At 39.7% G+C, this 12,945-nt stretch overlaps 1 protein-coding gene across 1 annotated transcript in view; it reads right to left on the reverse strand.

Moving 5' to 3' along the window:
- Positions 1–7,185, reverse strand: part of prr5a (proline rich 5a (renal)) — a 37,348-nt gene extending 30,163 nt beyond the window's left edge. Inside the window, exon 1 of the mRNA XM_061924543.1 lies at positions 6,897–7,185. The gene's annotated coding sequence lies outside the window, so the exon portion shown is untranslated. The remainder of the gene's footprint in view (positions 1–6,896) is intronic.
- Between the last annotated feature and the right edge of the window lie 5,760 nt (positions 7,186–12,945).

The following is a 12,945-nucleotide window of genomic DNA, read 5'->3' on the forward strand; positions in this document are numbered from 1 at the left end:
AGTTTGAAAAAAGGCCCATTCATTTTGAATGGGGAAAAATGTCCCGGAAAACCAGGAATTCTGGAAAATCCTGGAATTTTTTTTAACTTGGAAAAAAAGGTAGTTTGAATTTCCAGAACGGTGGAATGTGTTGAAGGTGGAATGGTTTGAATCGGTTGAAAAATGTGGGGAAAAATGGTGGAAAGTTTGAAAAATGGCCAATTCATTTTGAGTGGGGAAAAATGTCCCGGAAAACCAGGAATTCTGGAAAATCCTGGAATTTTTTTTAACTTGGAAAAAAAGGTGGAATGATTTGAATCGGTTGGAAAATGTGAAAAAATGGTAGAAGTTTGAAAAACGGCCACTTCATTTTGAATGGGGAAAAATGTCCCGGAAAACCAGGAATTCTGGAAAATATTGGAATTTTTTTGAAATTGGAAAAAAAGGTAGTTTGAATTTCCAGAATGGTGGAATGTGTTGAAAGTGGAATGGTTTGAATCGGTTGAAAAATGTGGAAAAAATGGTGGAAGTTTGAAAAACGGCCAATTCATTTTGAACGGGGAAAAATGTCCCGGAAAACCAGGAATTCTGGAAAATCCTGGAATTTTTTGGAACTTGAAAAAAAAGGTAGTTTGAATTTCCAGAACGGTGGAATGTGTTGAAGGTGGAATGGTTTGAATAGGTTGAATAATTTGAAAAAATGGTGAAAGTTTGAAAAATGGCCAATTAATTTTGAATGGGGAAAAATGTCCCGGAAAACCAGGAATTCTGGAAAATCCTGGAAATTTTTGAACTTGGAAAAAAAGGTAGTTTGAATTTCTAGAACGGTGGAATGTGTTGAAGGTGGAATGGTTTGAATAGGTTGAAAAATGTGGAAAAAATGGTGGAAGTTTGAAAAACGGCCAATTCATTTTGAATGGGGAAAAATGTCCCGCAAAACCAGGAATTGTGGAAAATCCTGGAATGTTTTTGAACTTGGAAAAAAAGGTAGTTTGAATTTCCAGAACGGTGGAATGTGTTGAAGGTGGAATGGTTTGAATCGGTTGAAAAATGTGGAAAAAAATGGTAGAAGTTTGAAAAACGGCCAATTCATTTTGAATGGGGAAAAATGTCCCGGAAAACCAGGAATTCTGGAAAATCCTGGAATTTTTTTTAACTTGGAAAAAAGGGTAGTTTGAATTTCCAGAACGGTGGAATGTGTTGAAGGTGGAATGGGTTTAATCGGTTGAAAAATGTGAAAAAAATGGTGGAAGTTTGAAAAACGGCCAATTCATTTTGAATGGGGAAAAATGTCCCGGAAAACCAGGAATTGTGGAAAATCCTGGAATTTTTTTGAACTTGGAAAATAAGGTAGTTTGAATTTCCAGAATGGAGGAATGTGTTGAAGGTGGAATGGTTTGAATCGGTTGAAAAATGTGGAAAAAATGGTGGAAGTTTGAAAAACGGCCAATTCATTTTGAATGGGAAAAATGTCCCGGAAAACCAGGAATTCTGGAAAATCCTGGAATTTTTTTTAACTTGGAAAAAAAGGTAGTTTGAATTTCCAGAACGGTGGAATGTGTTGAAGGTGGAATGGTTTGAATCGGTTTAAAAATGTGGAAAAAAATGGTGGAAGTTTGAAAAACAGCCAATTCATTTTGAATGGGGAAAAATGTCCCGGAAAACCAGGAATTGTGGAAAATCCTGGAATTTTTTTGAACTTGGAAAAAAAGGTGGTTTGAATTTCCAGAATGGTGGAATGTGTTGAAGGTGGAATGGTTTGAATCGGTTGAAAAATGTGAAAAAATGGTGGAAGTTTGAAAAGTGGCCAATTCATTTTGAATGGGGAAAAATGTCCCGGAAAACCAGGAATTCTGGAAAATCCTGGAATTTGTTTTAACTTGGAAAAAAAGGTAGCTTGAATTTCCAGAATGATGGAATGTGTTGAAGGTGGAATGGTTTGAATCGGTTGAAAAATTTGAAAAAATGGTAGAAGTTTGAAAAACGGCCACTTCATTTTGAATGGGGAAAAATGTCCCGGAAATCCAGGAATTCTGGAAAATCCTGGAATTTTTTTGAACTTGGAAAAAAAGGTAGTTTGAATTTCCAGAACGGTAGAATGATTTGAATCGGTTGGAAAATGTGAAAAAAATGGTAGAAGTTTGAAAAACGGCCACTTCATTTTGAATGGGGAAAAATGTCCCGGAAAACCAGGAATTCTGGAAAATATTGGAATTTTTTTGAAATTGGAAAAAAGGGTAGTTTGAATTTCCAGAATGGTGGAATGTGTTGAAAGTGGAATGGTTTGAATCGGTTGAAAAATGTGAAAAAAATGGTGGAAGTTTGAAAAACGGCCAATTCATTTTGAATGGGGAAAAATGTCCCGGAAAACCAGGAATTGTGGAAAATCCTGGAATTTTTTTTGAACTTGGAAAATAAGGTAGTTTGAATTTCCAGAATGGAGGAATGTGTTGAAGGTGGAATGGTTTGAATCGGTTGAAAAATGTGGAAAAAATGGTGGAAGTTTGAAAAACGGCCAATTCATTTTGAATGGGAAAAATGTCCCGGAAAACCAGGAATTCTGGAAAATCCTGGAATTTTTTTGAACTTGGAAAAAAAGGTAGTTTGGATTTCCAGAACGGTGGAATGTGTTGAAGGTGGAATGGTTTGAATCGTTTGAAAAATGTGATAAAATGGTGGAAGTTTGAAAAATGGCCAATTCATCTTGAATGGGGAAAAATGTCCCGGAAAACCAGGAATTCTGGAAAATCCTGGAATTTTTTTGAACTTGGAAAATAAGGTAGTTTGAATTTCCAGAATGGAGGAATGTGTTGAAGGTGGAATGGTTTGAATCGGTTAAAAAAATTGAAAAAATGGTGGAAGTTTGAAAAACGGCCAATTCATTTTGAATAGGGAAAAATGTCCCTGAAAACCAGAAATTCTGGAAAATCCTGGATTTTTTTGGAACTTGGAAAAAAAGGTAGTTTGAATCTCCAGAACGGTGGAATGTGTTGAAGGTGGAATGGTTTGAATCGGTTGAAAAATGTGGGAAAAATGGTGGAAGTTTGAAAAATGGCCACTTCATTTTGAATGGGGAAAAATGTCCCGGAAAACCAGGAATTCTAGAAAATCCTGGAATTTTTTTAACTTGGGAAAAAAAGGTAGTTTGAATTTCCAGAACGGTGGAATGTGTTGAAGGTGGAATGGTTTGAATCGGTTGAAAAATTTGGAAAAATGGTGTGAGTTTGAAAAACGGCCAATTCATTTTGAATGGGGAAAAATGTCCCGGAAAACCAGGAATTCTGGAAAATCCTGGAATTTTTTTTAACTTGGAAAAAAAGGTAGTTTGAATTTCCAGAATGGTGGAATGTGTTGAAGGTGGAATGGTTTGAATCGGTTGAAAAATGTGAAAAAATGGTGGAAGTTTGAAAAACGGCCACTTCATTTTGAATGGGGAAAAATGTCCCGGAAAACCAGGAATTCTGGAAAATCCTGGAATTTTTTTTAACTTGGAAAAAAAGGTAGTTTGAATTTCCAGAACGGTGGAATGTGTTGAAGGTGGAATGGTTTGAATCGGTTGAAAAATTTGAAAAAATGGTAGAAGTTTGAAAAACGGCCACTTCATTTTGAATGGGGAAAAATGTCCCGGAAATCCAGGAATTCTGGAAAATCCTGGAATTTTTTTGAACTTGGAAAAAAAGGTAGTTTGAATTTCCAGAACGGTAGAATGATTTGAATCGGTTGGAAAATGTGAAAAAATGGTAGAAGTTTGAAAAACGGCCACTTCATTTTGAATGGGGAAAAATGTCCCGGAAAACCAGGAATTCTGGAAAATATTGGAATTTTTTTGAAATTGGAAAAAAAGGTAGTTTGAATTTCCAGAATGGTGGAATGTGTTGAAAGTGGAATGGTTTGAATCGGTTGAAAAATGTGAAAAAATGGTGGAAGTTTGAAAAACGGCCAATTCATTTTGAATGGGGAAAAATGTCCCGGAAAACCAGGAATTGTGGAAAATCCTGGAATTTTTTTGAACTTGGAAAATAAGGTAGTTTGAATTTCCAGAATGGAGGAATGTGTTGAAGGTGGAATGGTTTGAATCGGTTGAAAAATGTGGAAAAAATGGTGGAAGTTTGAAAAACGGCCAATTTATTTTGAATGGGAAAAATGTCCCGGAAAACCAGGAATTCTGGAAAATCCTGGAATTTTTTTGAACTTGGAAAAAAAGGTAGTTTGGATTTCCAGAACGGTGGAATGTGTTGAAGGTGGAATGGTTTGAATCGTTTGAAAAATGTGATAAAATGGTGGAAGTTTGAAAAATGGCCAATTCATCTTGAATGGGGAAAAATGTCCCGGAAAACCAGGAATTCTGGAAAATCCTGGAATTTTTTTGAACTTGGAAAATAAGGTAGTTTGAATTTCCAGAATGGAGGAATGTGTTGAAGGTGGAATGGTTTGAATCGGTTAAAAAAATTGAAAAAATGGTGGAAGTTTGAAAAACGGCCAATTCATTTTGAATAGGGAAAAATGTCCCTGAAAACCAGGAATTCTGGAAAATCCTGGATTTTTTTGGAACTTGGAAAAAAAGGTAGTTTGAATCTCCAGAACGGTGGAATGTGTTGAAGGTGGAATGGTTTGAATCGGTTGAAAAATTTGGAAAAAATGGTGGAAGTTTGAAAAATGGCCACTTCATTTTAAATGGGGAAAAATGTCCCGGAAAACCAGGAATTCTGGAAAATCCTGGAATTTTTTTGAACTTGGAAAAAAAGGTAGCTTGAATTTTCAGAATGGTGGAATGTGTTGAAGGTGGAATGGTTTCAATTGGTTGAAAAATTTGAAAAAAATGGTGGAAGTTTAAAAAACGGCCAATTCATATTGAATGGGAAAAATGTCCCGGAAAACCAGGAATTCTGGAAAATCCTGGAATTTTTTTTAACTTGGAAAAAAAGGTAGTTTGAATCTCCAGAACAGTGGAATGTGTTGAAGGTGGAATGGTTTGAATAGGTTGAAAAATGTGAAAAAAAGGTAGAAGTTTGAAAAACGGCAAATTCATTTTGAATGGGGAAAAATGTCCCGGAAAACCCTGGAATTGTGGAAAATCCTGGAATTTTTTGGAACTTGGAAAAAAAGGTAGTTTGAATTTCCAGAACGGTGCAATGTGTTGAAGGTGGAATGGTTTGAATCGGTTGAAAAATGTGGAAAAAATGGTAGAAGTTTGAAAAACGGCCAATTCATTTTGAATGGGGAAAAATGTCCCGGAAAACCCTGGAATTGTGGAAAATACTGGAATTTTTTTGAACTTGGAAAAAAAGGTAGTTTGAATTTCCAGAACGGTGGAATGTGTTGAAGGTGGAATGGTTTGAATTGGTTGAAAAATGTGGGGGAAATGGTGGAAGTTTGAAAAATGGCCAATTCATTTTGAATGGGGAAAAATGTCCCGGAAAACCAGGAATTCTGGAAAATCCTGGAATTTGTTTTAACTTGGAAAAAAAGGTAGCTTGAATTTCCAGAACGGTGGAATGTGTTGAAGGTGGAATGGTTTGAAAAATGTGGAAAAAATGGTGGAAGTTTGAAAAACGGCCAATTCATTTTGAATGGGGAAAAATGTCCCGGAAAACCAGGAATTCTGGAAAATCCTGGACTTTTTTTTTAACTTGGAAAAAAAGGTAGTTTGAATTTCCAGAATGGTGGAATGTGTTGAAGGTGGAATGGTTTGAATCGGTTGAAAAATGTGAAAAAATGGTGAAAGTTTGAAAAATGGCCAATTCATTTTAAATGGGGAAAAATGTCCCGGAAAACCAGGAGTTCTGGAAAATCCTGGAATTTTTTTGAACTTGGAAAAAAAGGTAGTTTGAATTTCCAGAATGGTGGAATGTGTTGAAGGTGGAATGGTTTGAATCGGTTGAAAAATGTGGGGAAAAAATGGTGGAAGTTTGAAAAATGGCCAATTCATTTTGAAAAAATAAAATAAAATACATTAAAAAAAATTTTTTTTTTTATTGTTTTAACTTCATAAAAAGTTTCTCGTGCGCACGAGATACATGTCTAAAAAAATAAATTAATTAATTAAAATTTTTAATTATTAGAACATTTTTCCCCCATGTCCCCCAGGATTCAATAAAGTCTCATCTTAATATGAGGTCCAAAAAAAATGCAAACCGTGACTTCATGAAACCTGCCGTGGTTATTGCCACACACACACACACACACACACACACACACACACACACACACACACACACACACACACACACACACACACACACACACACACACACACACACACACACACACACACACCCCAGGCGAGTGTTTCGCAATATTTGCTCAACTCGCACTCCAAACACGGTAAAGCAGACAAGGGACGAGCGGGTGCGTGTCGGTGCTTGTGCAGACCTTCACAGTAAAAGGCCCCGACATTGCTGCTATACTTGGGTGTCTCCCCCTTTTTTGTAAGAAGAAGCGATGAAGCGCCACCCTCTGGTCCAAGGCGGGAACGGCAGTCTGGGCTGAGACAAAAGGCTAACAACGTGTCTTCTTTTTATCAGGGCGTTTTTTTAACGTGCAGGGGTCAGGAGTCAAAGGTCAGGGAGGCCTCTTCCCTGCCAGTCTGGGGCTTTTATTTTGTTTTGTATTTTTACCTTTTGTCCACCATGCACCCTCCTCCCCTTTGTCTGCTCCTGTCAAGTCGACCACCACCATCCTTTTGCGCCTTGTGCAATCTCGCTGCGGGTGTTATTCATATTCCACGCAAAATGGCCAGTCACAGAACACACACACACACACATATATACACACACACACACACATATATACACGTACACACACGCAACAGTCCACGTTGTTCTTACCTGTGAGTTTAACTGACGCAACACATCCCCCCCAAAACAAAAGTGTACCAAAAAAAACACAATAGTGGACGCAAAGTTTCCATTACTCACCGTTCCGTCTTCCTGTCGCCCGGTTCCGGTTGCTGTGGCGCCGACGCAAGGTCGCTTCTCATCGGGGGGACGCCTCTGCTCTGGCTAGCCGACGATGTGAGCTCCCGGCCGGGCATCCGGCGGATGGAGGCTCCGGTGGTAATTCCGGTAAACGATGATGATGATGATGACGACGACGACGACGACGGCGGCGGACTCATTCATGAAGCACGCGACTATGCTCGCTCCCGTGCGCGCCGCCGCTTTGTTTTGACCGAGTTGCACACGCGACGACGACCACCCGCCGCTGTTGCCGCCGCTGTACGCGTGCGCGCGCAACTGATAGTTGTTGCCGTGTGGCGCTGGGGTTGGGGCGGATCGACACGGACGTCGATGATACCTCAAAGCGATGGCGGTATCACTTGTGGATGGATAACTGTGTGATCGAATTGATATCATCCATCCATCCATCCATCCATCCATCCATTTTCTACCGTTTGTCTATTTGTGTGCAAAATGCATCTATTTATTCAACGGGCGGTATAGCTCGGTTGGTAGGCTGGCCGTGCCAGCAACTTGAGGGTTCCAAGTTCAATCCCTTACGGCACATTAAACATGTGTTTTTTTATGGGGGCGGTATAGCTCGGTTCCAGGTTCGATCCCCACTTCCACCATCCTAGTCACTTGTCGTTGTGTCCTTGGGCAAGACACTCCACCCACACTGGTTTAAATGCAACATAGATATTGGGTTTCACCGTGTAAAAGCGCTTTGAGTCACTAGAGAAAAGCGCTATATAAATATCATTCACTCACTGTTGTCCCGATACCAATATTTTGGTACCGTATTTCGGTACTTTTCTAAATAAAGGGGACCACAAAAATTTTTATTTTTGGCTTTATTTTAGCAAAAAACGGTACATTAAACATGGGTTTTTTATGGGGCGGTATAGCTCGGTTCCAGGTTCGATCCCCGCTTCCGCCATCCTAGTCACTGCCATTGTGTTCTTGGGCAAGACCCTTTACCCACCTGCTCCCAGTGCCACCCACACTGGTTTAAATGCAACTTTAACTTTGTAAAAGCGCTTTGAGTCACTAGAGAAAAGCGCTATATAAATATCATTCACTCACTGTTGTCCCGATACCGATATTTTGGTACCGGTACCAAAGGTATTTCGGTACTTTTCTAAATAAAGGGGACCACAAAAAATGGCTTTATTTTAGCAAAAAAAATCTTACGGTGCATTAAACATGTGTTTTTTATGGGGCGGTATAGCTCGGTTCCAAGTTCGATCCCCGCTTCCGCCATCCTAGTCACTTGCCGTTGTGTCCTTGGGCAAGACACTCTACCCACCTGCTCCCAGTGCCACCCACACTGCTTTAAATGCAACTTAGATATTGGGTTTCACTATGTAAAAGCGCTTTGAGTCACTAGAGAAAAGCGCTATATAAATATAATTCACTCGCTGTTGTCCCGATACCAATATTTTGGTACCGGTACCAAAGATATTTTGGTACTTTTCTAAATAAAGGGGACCACAAAAAATAGCTTTATTATAGCAAAAAAAATCTTACGGTATATTAAACACGTGTTTTTTTATGGGGCGGTATAGCTCGGTTCCAGGTTCGATCCCCACTTCCACCATCCTAGTCACTTGTCGTTGTGTCCTTGGGCAAGACACTCCACCCACACTGGTTTAAATGCAACTTAGATATTGGGTTTCACTGTGTAAAAGCGCTTTGAGTCACTAGAGAAAAGCGCTATATAAATATCATTCACTCACTGTTGTCCCGATACCAATATTTTGGTACCGTATTTCGGTACTTTTCTAAATAAAGGGGACCACAAAAAATGGCATTATTGGCTTTATTTTAGCAAAAAAACAGTACATTAAACATGTGTTTTTTATGGGGCGGTATAGCTCGGTTCCAGGTTCGATCCCCGCTTCCGCCATCCTAGTCACTGCCATTGTGTCCTTGGGCAAGACCCTTTACCCACCTGCTCCCAGTGCCACCCACACTGGTTTAAATGCAACTTTAACTTTGTAAAAGTGCTTTGAGTCTCTAGAGAAAAGCGCTATATAAATATAATTCACTCACTGTTGTCCCGATACCGATATTTTGGTACCGGTACCAAAGGTATTTCGGTACTTTTCTAAATAAAGGGTACCACAAAAAATGTCATTATTGGCTTTATTGTAGCAAAAAAAATCTTACGGTACTTTAAACATGTGTTTTTTATGGGGCGGTATAGCTCGGTTCCAGGTTCGATCCCCGCTTCCGCCATCCTAGTCACTGCCGTTGTGTCCTTGGGCAAGACACTCTACCCACCTGCTCTCAGTGCCACCCACACTGCTTTAAATGCAACTTAGATATTGGGTTTCACTATGTAAAAGCGCTTTGAGTCACTAGAGAAAAGCGCTATATAAATATAATTCACTCACTGTTGTCCCGATACCAATATTTTGGTACCGGTACCAAAGGTATTTTGGTACTTTTCTAAATAAAGGGGACCACAAAAAATAGCTTTATTATAGCAAAAAAAATCTTACGGTATATTAAACATGTGTTTTTTTATGGGGCGGTATAGCTCGGTTCCAGGTTCGATCCCCACTTCCACCATCCTAGTCACTGCCGTTGTGTCCTTGGGCAAGACACTCTACCCACCTGCTCCCAGTGCCACCCACACTGGTTTAAATGCAACTTAGATATTGGGTTTCACTATGTAAAAGCTCTTTGAGTCACTAGAGAAAAGCGCTATATAAATATCATTCACTCGCTGTTGTCCCGATACCAATATTTTGGTACCGTATTTCGGTACTTTTCTAAATAAACGGGCACCACAAAAAATGTCATTATTGGCTTTATTTTAGCAAAAAACGGTATATTAAACATGTGTTTTTTATTGGGCGGTATAGCTCGGTTCCAGGTTCGATCCCCGCTTCCGCCATCCTAGTCACTTCCATTGTGTCCTTGGGCAAGACCCTTTACCCACCTGCTCCCAGTGCCACCCACACTGGTTTAAATGCAACTTTAACGTTGTAAAAGCACTTTGAGTCACTAGAGAAAAGCGCTATATAAATATCATTCACTCACTGTTGTCCCGAAACTAATATTTTGGTACCGGTACCAAAGGTATTTCGGTATTTTTCTAAATAAAGGGGACCACAAAAAATAGCTTTATTATAGCAAAAAAAATCTTACGGTATATTAAACATGTGTTTTTTTATGGGGCGGTATAGCTCGGTTCCAAGTTCGATCCCCGCTTCCGCCATCCTAGTCATTTGCCGTTGTGTCCTTGGGCAAGACACTCTACCCACCTGCTCCCAGTGCCACCCACACTGCTTTAAATGCAACTTAGATATTGGGTTTCACTATGTAAAAGCGCTTTGAGTCACTAGAGAAAAGCGCTATATAAATATCATTCACTCGCTGTTGTCCCGATACCAATATTTTGGTACCGGTACCAAAGGTAATTTGGTACTTTTCTAAATAAAGGGGACCACAAAAAATAGCTTTATTATAGCAAAAAAAATCTTACGGTATATTAAACACGTGTTTTTTTATGGGGCGGTATAGCTCGGTTCCAGGTTCGATCCCCACTTCCACCATCCTAGTCACTTGTCGTTGTGTCCTTGGGCAAGACACTCCACCCACACTGGTTTAAATGCAACTTAGATATTGGGTTTCACTGTGTAAAAGCGCTTTGAGTCACTAGAGAAAAGCGCTATATAAATATCATTCACTCACTGTTGTCCCGATACCAATATTTTGGTACCGTATTTCGGTACTTTTCTAAATAAAGGGGACCACAAAAAATGGCATTATTGGCTTTATTTTAGAAAAAAAACGGTACTTTAAACATGTGTTTTTTATGGGGCGGTATAGCTCGGTTCCAGGTTCGATCCCCGCTTTCGCCATCCTAGTCACTGCCATTGTGTCCTTGGGCAAGACCCTTTACCCACCTGCTCCCAGTGCCACCCACACTGCTTTAAATGCAACTTTAACTTTGTAAAAGCGCTTTGAGTCCCTAGAGAAAAGCGCTATATAAATATAATTCACTCACTATTGTCCCGATACCAATATTTTGGTACCGGTATCAAAGGTATTTCACTACTTTTCTAAATATAGGGTACCACAAAAAATGTCATTATTGGCTTTATTTTAGCAAAAAAAATCTTACGGTACTTTAAACATGTGTTTTTTATGGGGCGGTGTAGCTCGGTTCCAAGTTCGATCCCCGCTTCCGCCATCCTAGTCACTTGCCGTTGTGTCCTTGGGCAAGACACTTTACCCACCTGCTCCCAGTGCCACCCACACTGCTTTAAATGTAACTTTAACTTTGTAAAAGCGCTTTGAGTCACTAGAGAAAAGCGCTATATAAATATAATGTTGTCCCGATACCAATATTTTGGTACCGCTACCAACGGTATTTCGGTACTTTTCTAAATAAAGGGGACCACAAAAAATGTCATTATTGGCTTTATTTTAGCAAAAAAAAATCTTACGGTACATTGAACATGTGTTTTTTATGGGGCTGTATAGTTCGGTTCCAGGTTCGATCCCCGCTCCCGCCATCCTAGTCGCTGCCGTTGTGTCCTTGGGCAAGACACTTTACCCACCTGCTCCCAGTGCCACCCACACTGGTTTAAATGTAACTTAGATATTGGGTTTCACTATGTAAAAGCGCTTTGAGTCACTAGAGAAAAGCGCTATATAAATATCATTCACTCACTGTTGTCCCGAAACTAATATTTTGGTACCGGTACCAAAGGTATTTCGGTATTTTTCTAAATAAAGGGGACCACAAAAAATAGCTTTATTATAGCAAAAAAAATCTTACGGTATATTAAACATGTGTTTTTTTATGGGGCGGTATAGCTCGGTTCCAAGTTCGATCCCCGCTTCCGCCATCCTAGTCATTTGCCGTTGTGTCCTTGGGCAAGACACTCTACCCACCTGCTCCCAGTGCCACCCACACTGCTTTAAATGTAACTTAGATATTGGGTTTCACAATGTAAAAGCGCTTTGAGTCACTAGAGAAAAGCGCTATATAAATATAATTCACTCGCTGTTGTCCCGATACCAATATTTTGGTACCGGTACCAAAGGTATTTCAGTACTTTTCTAAATAAAGGGGACCACAAAAAAATTTCATTATTGGCTTTATTTGAGCAAAAAACGGTACTTCAAACATGTGTTTTTTATGGGACGGTTCCAGGTTCGATCCCCGCTGCCGCCATCCTAGTCACTGCCATTGTGTCCTTGGGCAAGACACTTTACCCACATGCTCCCAGTGCCACCCACACTGCTTTAAATGCAACTTAGATATTGGGTTTCACTATGTAAAAGCGCTTTGAGTCACTAGAGAAAAGCGCTATATAAATATAATTCACTCGCTGTTGTCACGATACCAATATTTTGGTACCGCTACCAAAAGATTTTCGGTACTTTTCTAAATAAAGGGGACCACAAAAAATGTCATTATTGGCTTTATTTTAGCAAAAAACGGTACATTAAACATGTGTTTTTTATGGGGCGGTATAGCTCGGTTCCAGGTTCGATCCCCGCTTCCGCCATCCTAGTCACTGCCATTGTGTCCTTGGGCAAGACACTCTGCTCACCTGCTCCCAGTGCCACTCACACTGGTTTAAATGTAACTTAGATATTGGGTTTCACTGTGTAAAAGCGCTTTGAGTCACTAGAGAAAAAGCGCTATATAAATATCATTCACTTCACTTCTTCTTTTTCTTCTTTGCCAGATTTTGGGCGCGCTCTACCTTCCACATTTTTTAACCCGATTCAAAGCGTTCCAACTTCAAACCGTGTGGTCTATTCGGGAATCGCGGGCTTTCCCTTGACAAATTCCAAAAATTCCCAGATTTTCCCAGAATTCCAGGTTTTCCGGAACATTTTTCCCCATTCCAAAATGAATTGGCCGTTTTTCAAACTTCCACCATTTTTTTCACATTTTTCAACCGATTCAAACCGTTCCACCTTCAACACGTTCCACCATTCTGGAAATTCAAACTACATTTTTTTCCAAGTTAAAAATAAATTCCAGCATTTTCCA

This window comes from Nerophis lumbriciformis, linkage group LG29, assembly GCF_033978685.3.
Source record: "Nerophis lumbriciformis linkage group LG29, RoL_Nlum_v2.1, whole genome shotgun sequence".
Taxonomy (NCBI): Eukaryota; Metazoa; Chordata; class Actinopteri; order Syngnathiformes; family Syngnathidae; genus Nerophis; species Nerophis lumbriciformis.